The sequence below is a fragment of the Molossus molossus genome, unplaced genomic scaffold, assembly GCF_014108415.1.
Source record: "Molossus molossus isolate mMolMol1 unplaced genomic scaffold, mMolMol1.p scaffold_m16_p_17, whole genome shotgun sequence".
In the NCBI taxonomy this organism is placed as follows: domain Eukaryota; kingdom Metazoa; phylum Chordata; class Mammalia; order Chiroptera; family Molossidae; genus Molossus; species Molossus molossus.
This window is the reverse complement of record NW_023425352.1, coordinates 22,052,393-22,067,539: the sequence shown is the minus strand read 5'-3', so window position 1 is coordinate 22,067,539 and position 15,147 is coordinate 22,052,393. Positions and strand designations below refer to the sequence as shown.

General features: G+C 40.9%; 1 protein-coding gene across 3 annotated transcripts in view; it reads left to right on the top strand.

Annotated features, from left to right (window-relative positions):
- GBF1 (golgi brefeldin A resistant guanine nucleotide exchange factor 1) overlaps nt 1–15,147 on the top strand; it is a 166,097-nt gene that overhangs the window by 55,328 nt on the left and 95,622 nt on the right. The gene's annotated exons all lie outside the window — the stretch shown is intronic.

Genomic DNA, 15,147 nt, shown 5'->3' with positions numbered 1-15,147 from the left:
GCCCCCTGCCTTTTCTCAAACTCTCATGTCTCTGAAATTATCCAAAGTGGCAAATAAATATGTGTGAATATTGCTTCATTGTGTGAATCTCCTCCTCTTCCATTGCCATCTCAGCTTTAAGCACTAATAAAAACCTTTTCTTTTTCTTTTTCCTAAAGCAAGCCAGTAAACTTTCTCTCTCCCTCCACACCTGCTCTTTTTCTTTTCCTTTTGAGAGGGTATTTGTGGCAGCTGGTCCAAGGAGCCCTCTTCTCATGAGAACCCCTCAATTGAATTCAAGAATTTTTTTGTTTCCTCAACCCACTTACCATTGACCTCTAAAATTTGGTGCAAATTGACTAGTGTGACCAGAGTTATGGGGCCACCATTGAGCTTCCAGACTGAGATGTAGAATGATATAAGCTCTTCTTGGATCCCATCCAGGAGCTCTGAAATGGAAATAAAGGCCTTGTACATGGGAGATATTTTAAAACTAAATTATTAGTCTGTTACTTGATGGTTTCATTTGATCCTTTGTATACCAATCGGAAAAGAGCCTGAAGAGTTATTTGATATTCTTCACTTTTCTAGGACAGGCAAGTCCATAGTCTCAGTGATGAAGAATGCATAGGGTGATCATGAGGGTAACCAGGGACGCTGTCCTGCATGTTTGGTGACAATGCAAGCTATGCTATTATGTTGACATCTTTCTCCCACCTTGGTATATTCTAAATTCTATGCCTGATAACAGAAATCTTTGTTGTGTAATTGAACTTGTTCATCCTTTACAGAGTTAAAATGGAAAATTAGTTTTCTTTCTCAAAAATTCCAGAGAATCTTTGGCTTCCTAGGAAAGCCTGAAACCGTGAATGAACTCTGGTCTCATATTTCTGTTACCATTGACTGGCCTAGTAGCAAATTTATACCTGGGAAAATCCATTGAATACTTTTTTTGGCTTAGGCTTTACAGAACAAGAGAGGATCCAAAATTGTGTTTATGTCTATGGAAAATTATAAACAAAAGTAACAAAGTAGTCAAACAAAACAAAAAACGTTGCTCTATAAAATCATTTACCTAACTCTCTGACCTCCTCTAATCCTTATCATTATATATACATAATTAAAAATATATATTTTTTCTTTATTGATTTTGGAGAGAGAAGAAGGGAGAGGGAGAGAGATAGAAACATTGATGAGAGAGAACATTGATTGGCCACCCCCTGTATGCCCCCCACTGGGGATTTGGCCCACAACTTGGGTATGTGTCCTGACCGGGAATCAAGCCAGGGACCTCTTGGTGCATGGGACAATGCTCAACCACTGAGCCACACCATCCAGGCTATGCACATAATTTTAATAGTTTAATCATATTTTTTTTCTTATTATTCATTTAGTATAATTTAATACAGAATTTTCCATTCGTTTACCTATATATTTATCTTTTATTATTATTATTTTAAATATATTTTTATTGATTTTTTAGATAGGAAGGGAGAGGTGGAGAGAGATAGAAACATTGATGAGAGAGAAACATCAATTGGCTGCCTCCCACACACCCCACATCAGGGACGGAGCCTGAAACTGGGGCATGTGCCCCAACTGGGAATTGAACTGGTGACCTCTTAGTGCATGGGACAATGCTCAACCCACTGAGGTACACTGCCCTGGCTATGTTTATCATCTTTAACAGCACTATAAAAGTACATCAAATTAGAATGCCATATGTAGGTCAACTGTTCTTTTTAAAATTTCAATTTATTATCTATAGTGGACTTCAGTTATCTTTGTATTTATAAGATTATTTCTCTTTCTAATTATTTTCATGAAATAATAGTCCCAATAGTAGGATGACTGAGTTTTATTGCTGTGCTATATCTGATAACGAGTTTTCTAACTTTTTTATTATTGCTAATTTAGCTGACAAGATGAACCTTATAATTTGTTTTATATTTATTTACTTATTTATTTTTGCTCTTCACCCGAGGGTATTTTTCCATTGATTTTTCAGATAGAGTGGAAGAGAGAGGGAGGGAGGATGAGAGCGAGAAACATTGATGTGCGAGAGATGCATCGATTAGCTGCCTCCTGACCCGGACTGGGGATCAAACCTGCAACCCAGGTTCATGCCCTTGACCAGGAATCAAACCCAAGACCATTTGGTCCTCAGGCTGGCACTCCAACTGCTGAGCCAAACCAGCAAGGGCTGTTTTACATTTCTTTAATTATTAACATTTTTTCAAGTGTTTTACTCTTTGGATATTTTCCTGTGTGAATAATCTGTTCTTAATTCTTGGCCATTTATTTGACAGAAATTGGACAGTATCTTTTCAGATTTGTATTAACAACTTTTATACATGGATAATGCTTTTTAAAAAAAAATATGTTTTTATTTATTTTTTTAGAGAGAGGAAGGGAGAAAGGGATAGAAACATCAATATGATAGAGAAACATTGATTGGATGCCTCCTGCATGCCCTTACTGGGGATTGAGCCCTAAACCCAAGCATGTGCCCTGACCGGGAATTGAACCGGGACCTCTCAGTCAGTCTATGGTACAACACTCAATCCACTGAGCCACAGCAGCCGGGCTAGATAATGCTTTTTTTATCTTTTCATATTTGTTGCCAGTGTCTCTCCCCTACCCCCCCATTACTGTGGACTATTTGAAACCTAGGTAGGTAGAAGTATTTTTAGTTTTTACAGAGAGGTGCTTGGGTATCAACTAGTTTATTTGCATTTGAAGTGTAGAAATGAGAGGTACTGTGAGAACCTTTGGCTCAGAGTGTGCATGGGAGCCTCCCTGTGTGGAGAGTAGGCAATCCAAGGTATAAGGAGGGGAGATGAGGACAAGGCTGACACCAGATCTATAAATAATCTAAGGTTTAGCTTTGTGCTTTGAAATAGGAATTAGCTCACTTTTATTGTCTTCCCCAAGTTATTTACTGTTTGACCATGAAGAGGAGGCATTAGGATTTTTGGAGAAAAGGTTACTGTTTTGAGCTCTCAGAAAGTGAAAAGTGCTGATATGGGTCAGTTCTGCCTCTTATTTTCTCATTTCTCTTAGAGTGAGATGACTGAATGAAAAGTCTGGGTTTGGGGATTTGTTTAATTAGATGCTATACCCAGCTTCCTAAGTAAGAAAGTGGAATTCTAAATAGTGAAAGGCCCTATATCCCTTTGCCATGGCACCATGCCTGGGACGTATTGACCACGTGAAAGGTGGAGCTGGTAATCCAGTGTGTCATTTTTTCACCTTGAGCAAAGTTTGTTTTTGTTTTTTTAACCTCTATTATAGACTGCCATGCCTAATCATTATCTTTGGTCTGTGCAGAGAGTTAGAGGTCCAGACTCTTCGAACTTTTTCTAAGACCCTAGTTTCTAGTGTTTGTTCTGGGCTGTCAATTTTCTTCTCTAAAATGAGAAAAGTACACAAGATGATCTCTTAATATCCCTAAAGTCCTACTCTAGCTGAAGAAAAATGGAAAAATATCCTTGGGTGAGGATTTAAAAAAAAAAAGGAAATATTACAGAAGATAATTTAAAGAAGAAAATATATACACTTTTTACCTCTATGAATTTTGAAGTAGTATAACTTTTCAATTTCCTTGTGTCCTGCTATTATCCAGTTAGGTCACTTCTCAAATAAACTATGCTTCAAACTTGTGTAATTTTATAATGGCCATTTAGTTCTAGGCAAATAATTCCAAGATCTTTGTATCTTTTAAATTTTTCAAAAATTCTTTTTTTTTTTTTTTTATCTTCTTGTGAGGACATTTTTCCTTTTTTTTTTTTTTTATCCTCACCCAAGGACATTTTTCCATTTTTTGTTCAGGTAGAGTGGGAAGAAGAGAGACAGAGAGAGAAAGAGAGAGAAACATCAACGTGAGAGGGACAAATCGAGTGGCTGCCACTCGCACGACCAACCAGGGCCGGGGACAAACTGCAACTGAGGTACGCGCCCCTAATGGGAACCTAACCCAGGTCTCTCTGGACCGCAGGCCGATGCTCTAACCGCTGAGCAAAACCGGCCAGGGCCATTTTTCCATTTTTTGTTCAGAGTGGGAGGGAGAGAGAGAGAAACATCGACGTGAAAGCGACACATCGAGTGGCTGCCTCCCGTACTACCCAACCGGGGACAAACTGCAACCAAGGTATGTGCCCTTATCGGGAACCAAAGCCGGGTCTCTCTGGACTGTGGGCGGATGCTCTAACTGCTGAGCCAAACTGGCCAGGGCTTCAATAATTCTTGAAAATAGATTAATTGCCTGTGTTTCAAATGAATGTGTTCTATTTTGATTTAAAATTTTTTACTCATTAAATACCTTACATTTCACCTGGCCAGTGTGGCTCAGCGGTTGAGTGTCGACCCATACACCCAATAGGTTGCCAGTTTGATTCCTGGTCAGGGCATGTGCCCAGGTTGTGGGCCAAACCCCCAGTGGGGGGCATGCAGGAGATGGCCAATCGATATTCTCTCTCCTTGATGTTTCTGTCTTTCTGTCCCTTTCTCTTCCTCTCACTCTCAAAATAAATAAAGATAAACATAAATAAAATACCTTACATTTTATATATGAATATATATATCTCAGTTAATCATCACAACAATCTCTGAGGTAGGTATGAGGATATGGAATAGGAGTCCTTGATACCTAATCTCTCCATCCTAGACTGCTCCTAAGAGGCAGCCCCTTTCCTCTCTTTTAGCAGGCAGATCTTTTGGAATTTACTTTTACATTTCTTTTTTTGTTTGCTTTTATTGATTTTTTTTTAGAGAGAGAGAGGATGGGAAAGATAGAAACGTCGATGTGAGAGAGAGACATCAATCAGCTGCCTCCTGCATGACCCCCACTCAGGATCAAGCCCACAACCCAGGCGTGTGCCCTGACTGGGAATCAAGCCTGGATCTCTCAGTCCATGGGACAACGTTCAATCCACTTAGCCACACCGGCTGGGTGACTTCTACATTTCTAAGTAACAAGTTTATATTGCTACTTCTTGGTTTTTCAGTTTTAAGTATGACATTTCACTCATTTATTTTATCTCTGTTAATGTTTACAAGAATCACAGTATCTTAGAACTGGAAGACTTGAGATCCTCTAGAGACCCAAACGCAAAAAACATCCAGGGCCTAGCAGATAACTTAAATGAGTACGACAATAGGGAGCAGTGTGTACTGTGGCAAACTGGAAGGCTACCCCATCTAAAGTCATTCAGTTCTGTTTTTTTTTGTTTGTTTGTTTGTTGTTTTAGGCATATTATTTTATTGGATTTTCATTAAAAAAAAAACCCAGTTGGTGAAATTTGAAAGCGCTGGCTTCATCAACTTTATCTTACAGATGTGAAAACTGAAGCCTAGAAAAGTTGTGTCAAGAGCACAGAACAGGTGATGAAGCCTGTGGGTCGCCTCGGCTGTGCTGTCATTTGTTCAGTCCCACAACACTTAAACACAACAGTGAGAGTTTAAATCCTAGTCTGGTAGTTGATTGGACCAGGCCTGATGCTGAGGTAAGGGGCTGGCCGACAATTCCGCAGCATATGAATGAATCAACAGAGGCATTCCAGGTCATTTTAGATGCCTGAGTAAAAGGTAAACTGCCAGACGCTCTCACTAGGTAAAGACTTGGCCCTGCATCTTGGGCTCCGGCAGAGGGAGGGCAAACTGGACTGGAACTGTGTGGGGACACTCGGGATTTGGAGGGGGCTCAGAGCTTTTGCTGAGTTTTAGCCACACAGGATGGTGGCCATCTTGCTCCTTCCCAGGGCTCTGGGAAGAAGCAGCGGCCCCTCCCTTGGAGATCCATTCAGTTCTGTTTTTAACTGCACGTATCAAACAGTTGCAATATGTGGACCTTTTTTGGATTCTGATTCATACATACAAACATAAAACAAAGTTTATGACAATTATAGAAATTGAATAGTTGCAAATTGAGCACTAAAACTTTGATACTAAAGTAATATTACTCTTTTAGATGTGATGATAATGAGCGTATGGTTATGTTCAACATAGATAACATGATGTGATGTACAGGATTAGCTACAAAATAATACGGGAGCCCTAGCCGGATTGCTCAGCAGTTAGAGCATCGGCCTGTGGTCCAGAGAGACCTGGTTTCGGTTCCCGCTAAGGGCATGTACCTCGGTTACAGTTTGTCCCCAGCTCTGGTTTGGTCGTGCGGGTGGCAACCACTCATTGTGGCCCTTTCACATCGACAGTTCTCTCTTTCCCTCCCACTCTATCTGAACAAAAAAAAAATAGAAAAATGTAATATGGGAGTGGTAAGGGATAATAAAAAATAAGATTAGTCTTGAGTTGCTAATTATTGAGAATAGGTTTGAGGTACATGGAATTTTATTATACTAGTCTGTTTCCTCTTATATAATTTTGAAAATATAGTAAATGTTAGAAAGTTATATAGGTCAGAACCTGATCACTTTAGTAGAGGCGTATTAGAATGAGGAGGAAAGGAATCCAGAATAAAGGTAGTTTAAAGGTTGTCTGTAGTATATTCAGTTAAATAACTATTTATTTACTATTATAAATATTTATTTGTCGAGTGTATTCTGTTAAATATTGTGTACTCTTTTAAATACTTATTTGTATTCTTTTTTTTTTTTTCTTCCTCACCCGAGGACATTTTTCCATTTTTTGTTCAGATACAGCGGGAGGAAGAGAGGAAGAGAGAGAGAGAGAAAGAGAGAGAAAGAGAAAGAGAGAAAGAGAGAGAGAAACATCAGTGTGAAAGGGACACATCGAGTGGCTGCCACCTGCACGACCAACCAGGGCTGGGGACAAACTAAGCGACGTACGCGCCCCCAGCGGGAACCGAACCCGGGTCTCTCTTGACCACAGGCTGACGCTCCAACTGCTGAGCCAAACTGGCCAGGGCCCCCCCTTTTTAAAAAAAATTTTTTTTTTATTCCTTACCTAAGGATATTTTTCTACTTATTATTAGATAGAGTGGGAGGGAGGGAGACAGACAGACAGAGAGAAACATCGATGTGATAGAGACACATCGACTGTTTGCCTCGCACACAATCCAACCAGGGCCAGGGATGAACTGCAACTGAGGTACATGCCCTTGACCAGAATCAAACCTGGGACTCATTGGTCTGAGGGCCAATACTCTAACTGCTGAATCAAACCAATACTCTAACTGATGATTTTTTTAAAATCATCATCTGAGGATACTTTTCCATTGATTTTTAGATAGAGTGGAAGGGAGAGAGAGAGAGAGAAAAAAATATCAGAATGAAAGAGACACATCGATTGGTTGTCTCCCACATGATCCCAACAAGGGCAGGGGATTGAACCTGCAATCCAGGTATGTGCCCTTGCCCGAGAATTGAATCTGCAACCCTTTGGTGCACAGGCCAAAGCTGTAATCGCTGAGCCAAAATGGCCAGGGCTCAATACCCTTTTGAAACATACCCTGTTTTTCTAAAGATCCAGTCACTTATCAAGTGTCATAGAACTCAGGCTTTTATGTATTTTTCTTCTTCTTAGGTATCAAAAATTATTAGGACAAATACCATTTTGAAATTGATACAGATACCTGGATTGAAAGAGTTGGAACTAGATATTGATTAGTAAAGACTTTGCCCTTACTTATGCCTAAGGATTGTTCTAGACTAGAAGACAGAAAGATTCCATACCTGAGTCTTCATTCTAATTTAAAAATAAATAAAATAGAGCCCGATTGGTATGGCTCAGTGGACTGACTGAGTGATGTCCCATGAACTGAGAGGTCCTGGTTTGATTCCCGGTCAGGGCACATGCCTGGGTTTCGGGCTCAATCCCCAGTAGGGGGCATACAGGATGCAGCTGATCAATGTAGCTCTCTCACATCAATATTTCTGTCTCTCTAATAAATAAATAAATTGATTAATTAAAATGAAAATGAAAAAAATTAAATAGAAAATTAAAGCTATTGGCTAGAATTAAATTACATTTTTCTCTATACTATTTTATTTATAGATTCGGCCATTCAATTTAATATATAATAGCATCGATTCTGTTTAGAGGAAAGTGTTCGTCTCTTGAGCTAGAATATATACTGCTGGTATTTAGGGGCCATACCTTTTTCATCTTTCAGAGCTTAATAAATACTGACTTGTATATTTAGTAGGTATTTTGCTTGGCATGACTTTATTGGTTCTATTCAATATATGACAATAATATTGTATGTCGGGAACTTTTTTTTTTTTTTTTTTTTTTTTATCCTCACCCGAGGACATTTTTCCATTCTTTGTTCAGGTAGAGTGGGAGGGAGAGAGAGGAACAGAGAAAGAGAGAGAAACATGGATGTGAAAGGGACACATCGAGTGGCTGCCACCCACACGACCAACCAGGGCCAGGGACAAACTGCAACCGAGGTACGTGCCCTTAGTGGGAACCAAATCCGGGTCTCTCGGGACCACAGGCCGATGCTCTAACCGCTGAGCCAAACCGGCCAGGGCAGGAACTTTATTTATTTATTTGTAAACTTATCTTTATTGTTGAATGTATAACAGATGTCCCTCTCCACCACCACCCCCGACTCCCCTCGTCCCCAATCCTGCCCCCGACTTGCTTTCCCCACACTATATATTGCATATAAGTTCTTTGGTTTATTTCTTCCTGCCCCACTTCCCCCCTTCCATTTGAGGTTCATCAGTCTAACAACCAATTTGTACTTCCTAATCCTTTCATCTTTTTCTCCCAACTCCCTTCTCATCTGGCAACCAATAAAAAGTTCTCTGTATCTATGAGTCTGTTTCTGTTCTTCTTGGTCATTTTGTTTGTAGATGTATTTATTGCCATTTGATTGTTCATTTTTTTATGTTCTTCTTCAAGAAGACCCATCAACATTTCATATAATACTGGTTTGGTGGTGATGAGCTCCTTTAGCTTTTTCTTGTCTGGGAAACTCTTTATATGGCCATCGATTCTAAATGACAGCTTTGCAGGATAGAGTAATCTTAGTTGTAGGTCCTTGCTTTTGATCACTTTGAATATTTCTTGCCACTCCGTCCTGGCCTGCAAAATTTCTTTGAGAAATCGGCTGACAGTCTTATGGGAGGTCCCTTGTATAGATAACTAACATTTTTACTCTTTCTGCTTTTAAGAGTCTCTCTTTGTCTTGAACTTTTTGCATTTTAATGATGATGTATCTTGGTGTGGGCCTCTTTGGGCTCATCTTGTTTGGGACTCTCTTTGCAACCTGGACTTGTATGTCTGTTTCCTTCACCAAATTAGGGAAGTTTTCTGTCATTATTGTTTCAAATAGGTTTTCAATTTCTTGTTCTCTCTCTTCTTCTTTTGGCACTCCTATGATGCAAATGTTGGTGCGCTTGAAGTTGTCCCACAGGCTCCTTGTACTATCCTCAGTTTTTTGAATTCTCTTTTCTTTTTGCTGTTCTGATTAGGTGTTTTTTGCTTCCTTATATTCTGATTCTATGGTTTGCTTCTTGGCGTCATCTACTCTACTATTGATTCCCTGTAAATTATTCTTTATTTCAGTTAGTGCAGCCTTCATTTCTGACTGGTATTTTATTATGCTCTTGAGGTCCTCACAAAGTTCCTTGAAATTCTCACTAAGTTTATTGAGTGTCCTCTCTGGACCGCAGGTCGACGCTCTAACCTCTGAGCCAAACCGGCCAGTGCTATTGAGTGTCCTTATAAGCAGTGTTTTGAACTCTGCATCTGTTAGATTGCTTATCTGTTTCGTTTAGTTCTTTTCCTGGAATATTTTCTGTTCTTTCATTTGAAACATGTTTCTATGTCCCCTCATTTTGCTCTCTGTGTTTTTTTCTATGTGTTAGGTAGAGTTGCTATGTCTCCTGGGTTTCCTAAGGTGGCCTGTTATAGTAGATGTCCTGTAGGGTCCAATGGCACAGCCTTCCTGATCACCCAGCTGGGCCCTCAAGGTGCACCCCTCGGGTGGACTTTACACCCTTCTGTTGTAATTGAGTCTTGATTGTTGTTGGCATTTCAATGGGAAGGTTTTACTCAGGCTGATCAGCTGCAAGGACTGGCTGTACCCACTAACCACTAACCTCTGACTACCTTGGGTGATCAGCTGTGCAGGGGTTCACTGCACAGAGCAAGACTTACTTTAGCAGTGCTCTGATACCCACTGAGTTTATTCCTTGAGTGTGTCACTTGTGGAGGTGATTGGGTGGTGGTGCTTTGATGTTGTCTGAAGCTGTCCACTGGGTGTGCTGGCTCTGGAACAAGGTCAGCCACTGCCTGTGTTCTACCTGGGGCCACCAGGCATAAGCTGCAGAGCGATCTTCCAATGGCTGCTTCTTGTGCTGGGCTTGGAGGTGCCCAGGCGAAGCCAAGCTGTGAACAAAGGCTGGCTGCTGGTAGTGCTGGGCCTGGGGCCACTTAGTGAGAGGTATGTGACTTGCTATTGCCAGATGCTGCTTGTTTGAGAGAATTTAGGAAAATCTGAAGCAGGAGCCAGAACAGGCCAATCCTATGGTAAAGCTACTGGAAACAGCTTGGGTGGGTCTGAAAGTTGGGTGTGGCAGAGCCTCAGGGAATCACCAGGGCAGGGCAAACAGCATGAGACAGGATGCTGGAGTCACAGATATGGCAGCCACCTGCTGGCCCTGTGGGGGAAGGGCTCACCAAAGGAACAACAGCCTTCACCAGCATGTCTGTCCAGGAGAAAGCTGCCTCTTCAGTCCTCACCCTGATGCCAAACAGCTCAGTTCTTCTCGTATGTCTCTGGTGCCTTTCAAACTGCCTCCCCCATGCTGGAGATCAGAGGGAGCGGGTCTGAGTAAGTCTGTGCAAGGGCCCTTTAAGAGGAGCTGCCTAGGGCTCCCGCAGCCTCAGCCTCCCTCAACCTCAGTTCCCGCTGGTTTTACAGCCAGAAGTGATGGGGACTTCTCTTCCTGGCACTGGAATCCTGAGCTGGGCACCTGGTGTGAGATGGGGACTGTTCAGTCCTCAGGGAGGACCTTCCCAGTCGAGGTGTCCCCCTTATTTTTATCCACCACACGTGGGTGTGGGACCAGCCTGTCAGTGCCTCCGTCCCTCCTACCAGTCTCGATGTGGCTGCTGCTTTCATGTTATAGTTGTAGGACTTCCATTCAACTTGATATCAGGTGGTTCTGAAGGATGGTTGTGCTGTAGTTTAGCTGTAATTTTGTTTTTTTTTGTTTTTGTTTTTTTATCTTTATTGTTGAATGTATTACAAATGTTCCTCATTTTCCCCCCATTGGCCCCCTTCTACTCACTCCCGCTTCCCTCCCACCTTTCCCCACACTGTTGTCTGTGTTCCTTGGTTATGCATATAAGTTCTTTGATTTCTTTCTTCTTCTTTTTTTTGATATTTTGTGCAGATAGAGTGGGAAGGAAAGAGAGAGAGAGAGCGAGAGAGACATTGATGTGAAAGGGACACATCGAGTGGTTGCCACCCACACGACACAACCAGGGCTGGGGACAAACTGCAACCGAGGTGCATGCCCTTAGCGGGAACCGAACCCAGGTCTCTCCAGACCCCAGGCCAATGCTCCAACCGCTGAGCCAAACCGGCCAGGACAGTTCTTTGGTTTATTTCTTCCCACCCCCTAATCTCCTTCCCATTGAGGTTTGTCAGTCTAGCAACCAATTTGTACTTCTTAATCCCTTCACCTTTTTCACCCATTCTCCCAACCCCCCTTCTATCTGGCAACCAACAAAATGCTCTCTGTATCTATGAAAATATTTATGTTCTGCCTGTTCATTTGTCCGTAGATTCAATTGTCCATAGATGTGTATTCATTGCCATTTTGTTTGTTCGTATATTTTATCTTTTTCTTCAAAAAGACCCTTCATCATTTCATATAATAACGGTTTGGTGGTGATGAACTCCTTTAACTTGTTCTTGTCTGGGAAACTCTTTATATGGCCATCGATTCTAAATGACAGCTTTGCAGGATAGAGCAATCTTGGTTTTAAGTTCTTGCTTTTCATCACTCTGAATATTTCTTGCCACTCCCTTCTGGCCTGCAAAGTTTCTTTTGAGAAATCAGCTGACAGTCTTATGGGAACTCCCTTGTAGGTAACTAACTGCTTTTCTCTTGCTGCTTTTAAGATTCTCTCTTTGTCTTGAACCTTTTGCATTTGATGATGATGTGTCTTGGTGTGGGCCTCTTGGGGTTCATCTTGTTTGGGACTCTCTGTGCTTCCTGGACTTGTATGTCTGTTTCCTTCACCAAGTTAGGCAAGTTTTCTGTCATTATTGTTTCAAATAGGTTTTCAATTTCTTGTTCTCTCTCTTCTCCTTCTGGCACCCCCAAGATGCGAATGTTTGCCGGCTTGAAGTTGTCCCAGAGGCTCCTTACACTATCCTCATTTTTTTGGATTCTTTTTTTTTTTTGCTGTTCTGATTGGGTGTTTTTTTGCTTTCTTATATTCCAAATCAATGGTTTGCTTCTTGGATTTATGTACTCTACTGTTGAATCTGTGTAAATTATTCTTTATTTCAGTTAGTGTCTCCTTCATTTCTGACTGGTCCTTTTTTATGCTCTTGAGGCTCTCACCAAGTTCACTGAGGTTAAGAATATGGGTTCTAGAGCTACACAGACCTGGGTTTGAATTCTAGCCCCACCTTGGTGACCTTCAATAGATTACTTAACTTTTCTGAACCTCACTTGCCTTATCTGTAATGAGGACAGTATGGAATACTACTCAGCAATAAGAAGGAATAAACTATTGATACACATAAGAGCGTGGATAGATCTCAAAGCTATTATACTGAATGAATGATTTCAGTTATATGGTATTCTGGAAAAAGCAAAACTGTGGAGACGAGGAACAGATTTTCATTGTCAGGGGTTAGAAGTGGGGACAAAAAGAGGCAGTAGAGGGAATGTTTGAGGTGATGGAACTTTTCTGTATCCTCATTGTGATGGTCACATGACTCTTTCTATGGTAAAACTAATAGAAAAGTACACCAAAAAATAGAAAGAAAGAAAGTCAATTTACTGTATGTTCATTTAAAAAAATAAAAGTAAAAAATGGGGATAGTAATAAAATCTTTCTCAAAGTATCGTTGTGAAAATTAAAAAGATAACGTGCCCTGGCCGATGTTGTTCAGTGATTAGAGTGTTGACCCGTGCACTGAAGGGTCATGGGTTTGATTCATGTCAAGGGCACATACCTGGGTTGCAGGTTTGATCCCCAGTTCTGGTTGGGGTGCATGTAGGAGGTAAGCACCTGATGTGTCTGTCTCACATCGATGTTTCTCTCTCTCTCTCCCCCTCTCCTCCTCCCTCTCCCCCTCTTCCTCTCTTCTACTCCCTCCCTTCCACTCCCTCTAAAAAAAATATTAATGGAAAAAATATTCTTGGGTAAGGATTAAAATTTTAAAAAAAGAGAGATAATGTAACTAAAGTGTTTATCACTGTACCTGGTATGTAGTACACAATAACTACATTGTTTTATCATTATTTTTATCATTAAAAGTATGATATTAAATTTAGTGACATTCATTGTAAGGACGATGGAATAAACTGTCACACTGCATGGGTACAGTTAGTAAATAGTGAGAAAAATGAGTAATCATGTGTCAGGTGGAATATGTGTTTTCACATGACTCAGCAAGGGACTTGAGGTCTTCTGGAAAGTAGAGGAAGATTAGATCTAGTATTTCTGCAGTATCTTGCAGCTGGCTGTATATACAGTTCCCTTGATATTATTCTTCAACAAAATAGCTTTGGTCTTGGAAAACACAGCTCCTTTTACTGGCTTCAGATCAGATCTGAAATTTTGATTGAGCAAACTGATCAAAAAAGGAGCTGGAAGTGGTTCTCATACTTGGAAGATGGTAACTAGTCTGTATAACAGCTGTGGCTTCCAAAGCCATTTCCTCCTGCCAGCCAGTCTCTGGATTAGATAGTGACAGTAGCAGGGCAAGCATTATTCAAGAGCTAAAACAATAGTTAAGGTCAAAGTGGCATTGTAGTTATACTTGCAGTGAAAAAGAGTCTCTAAAGTGAAACCTTGGCCTTTTCATTATGTAAGTTGGTTATCTTGTACAAGAGCTCAGAACCTAAGTTAAAGCAAGTTGAATTGATAGTAAAAATCATTCCGACTTTACAATACCTGCTATATTAGTTACTTATTAGTCTTACTAGCACTTACTGGTCTGTGAATTATATTCATTTTAGCTAATGACACCAGAATTCAGGAAACAAACAAATGAAATGTTTGGGGTTCTTGGTATAGGACTTGTATAGGAGTGCCCCCCCCCCAATTTCTTTACAATATTAACACTAAATTTCAAGCAAAGTTTTATTGGTTGATTTGTTTCTTTCATAGCTTGTCTTTTTGTATATGTGTGGCTAAGTCATTGATTGCTATAAAAGGAACATTACTCTTTTCTAGATTGTGAGGAGATAATGCCAAGGTGACTACTAGCCTGTTGATTTGCTTTGGTTTGGTTTTGGTTTTTAGTTCCTTGGGAGTTATGCTGAGTGGTTGGTTAGAACAGTGGCTTAAAATATAAGAGGATCAGGCCCTGGTTGGTGTGGCTCAGTTGGTTGGAGCATGGCTCTGTGCACCAAAAGGGTGGCGGTTTTGATTCCTGGTCAGGGCACACACTCAGGTTGTGAGTTTGATCCCCGGTCGAGGTGTGTGCAAGAGATAACTGATTGATGCTTTTCGCTGTCTCTCTCCCTTTCTCTCTCTGAAATGAAAAATAAAATGAGAAGATCAGTAATTTTAAAAATCACTGTGCTTAGTTGCACAACTCTGAATTACTAAAAAAAAAAAACCATTGAATTTTGTACTTTATTTTTGTATTTTTATTTATTTTTATTTTTTTATCCTCACTAGAGGACATTTTTCCATTTTTTGTTCAGATGTTCAGATAGAGTGGGAGGGGGAGAGAGAGAAAGAGAGAGAGAGAAACATTGACATGAAAGGGACACATTGAGTGGCTGCCACCCGCACGACTCAACCAGGGCCAGGACAAACCACAACCGAGGCATGTGCCCTTAGCGGGAACCGAACCTGGGTCTCTCTGGACTGCAGGCCGATGCTCTAACCGCTGAGCCAAACTGGCCAGGGCTTAAAAATTAATTTTTTGTTTGTTTTTGGTACATGCCCTTAGCAGGATCCAAACCCGGGACTCTCTGGTCCGCAGGCTGATGCTCCAACTGCTGAACCAAACCAGCCAGGGCAAATTTTGTA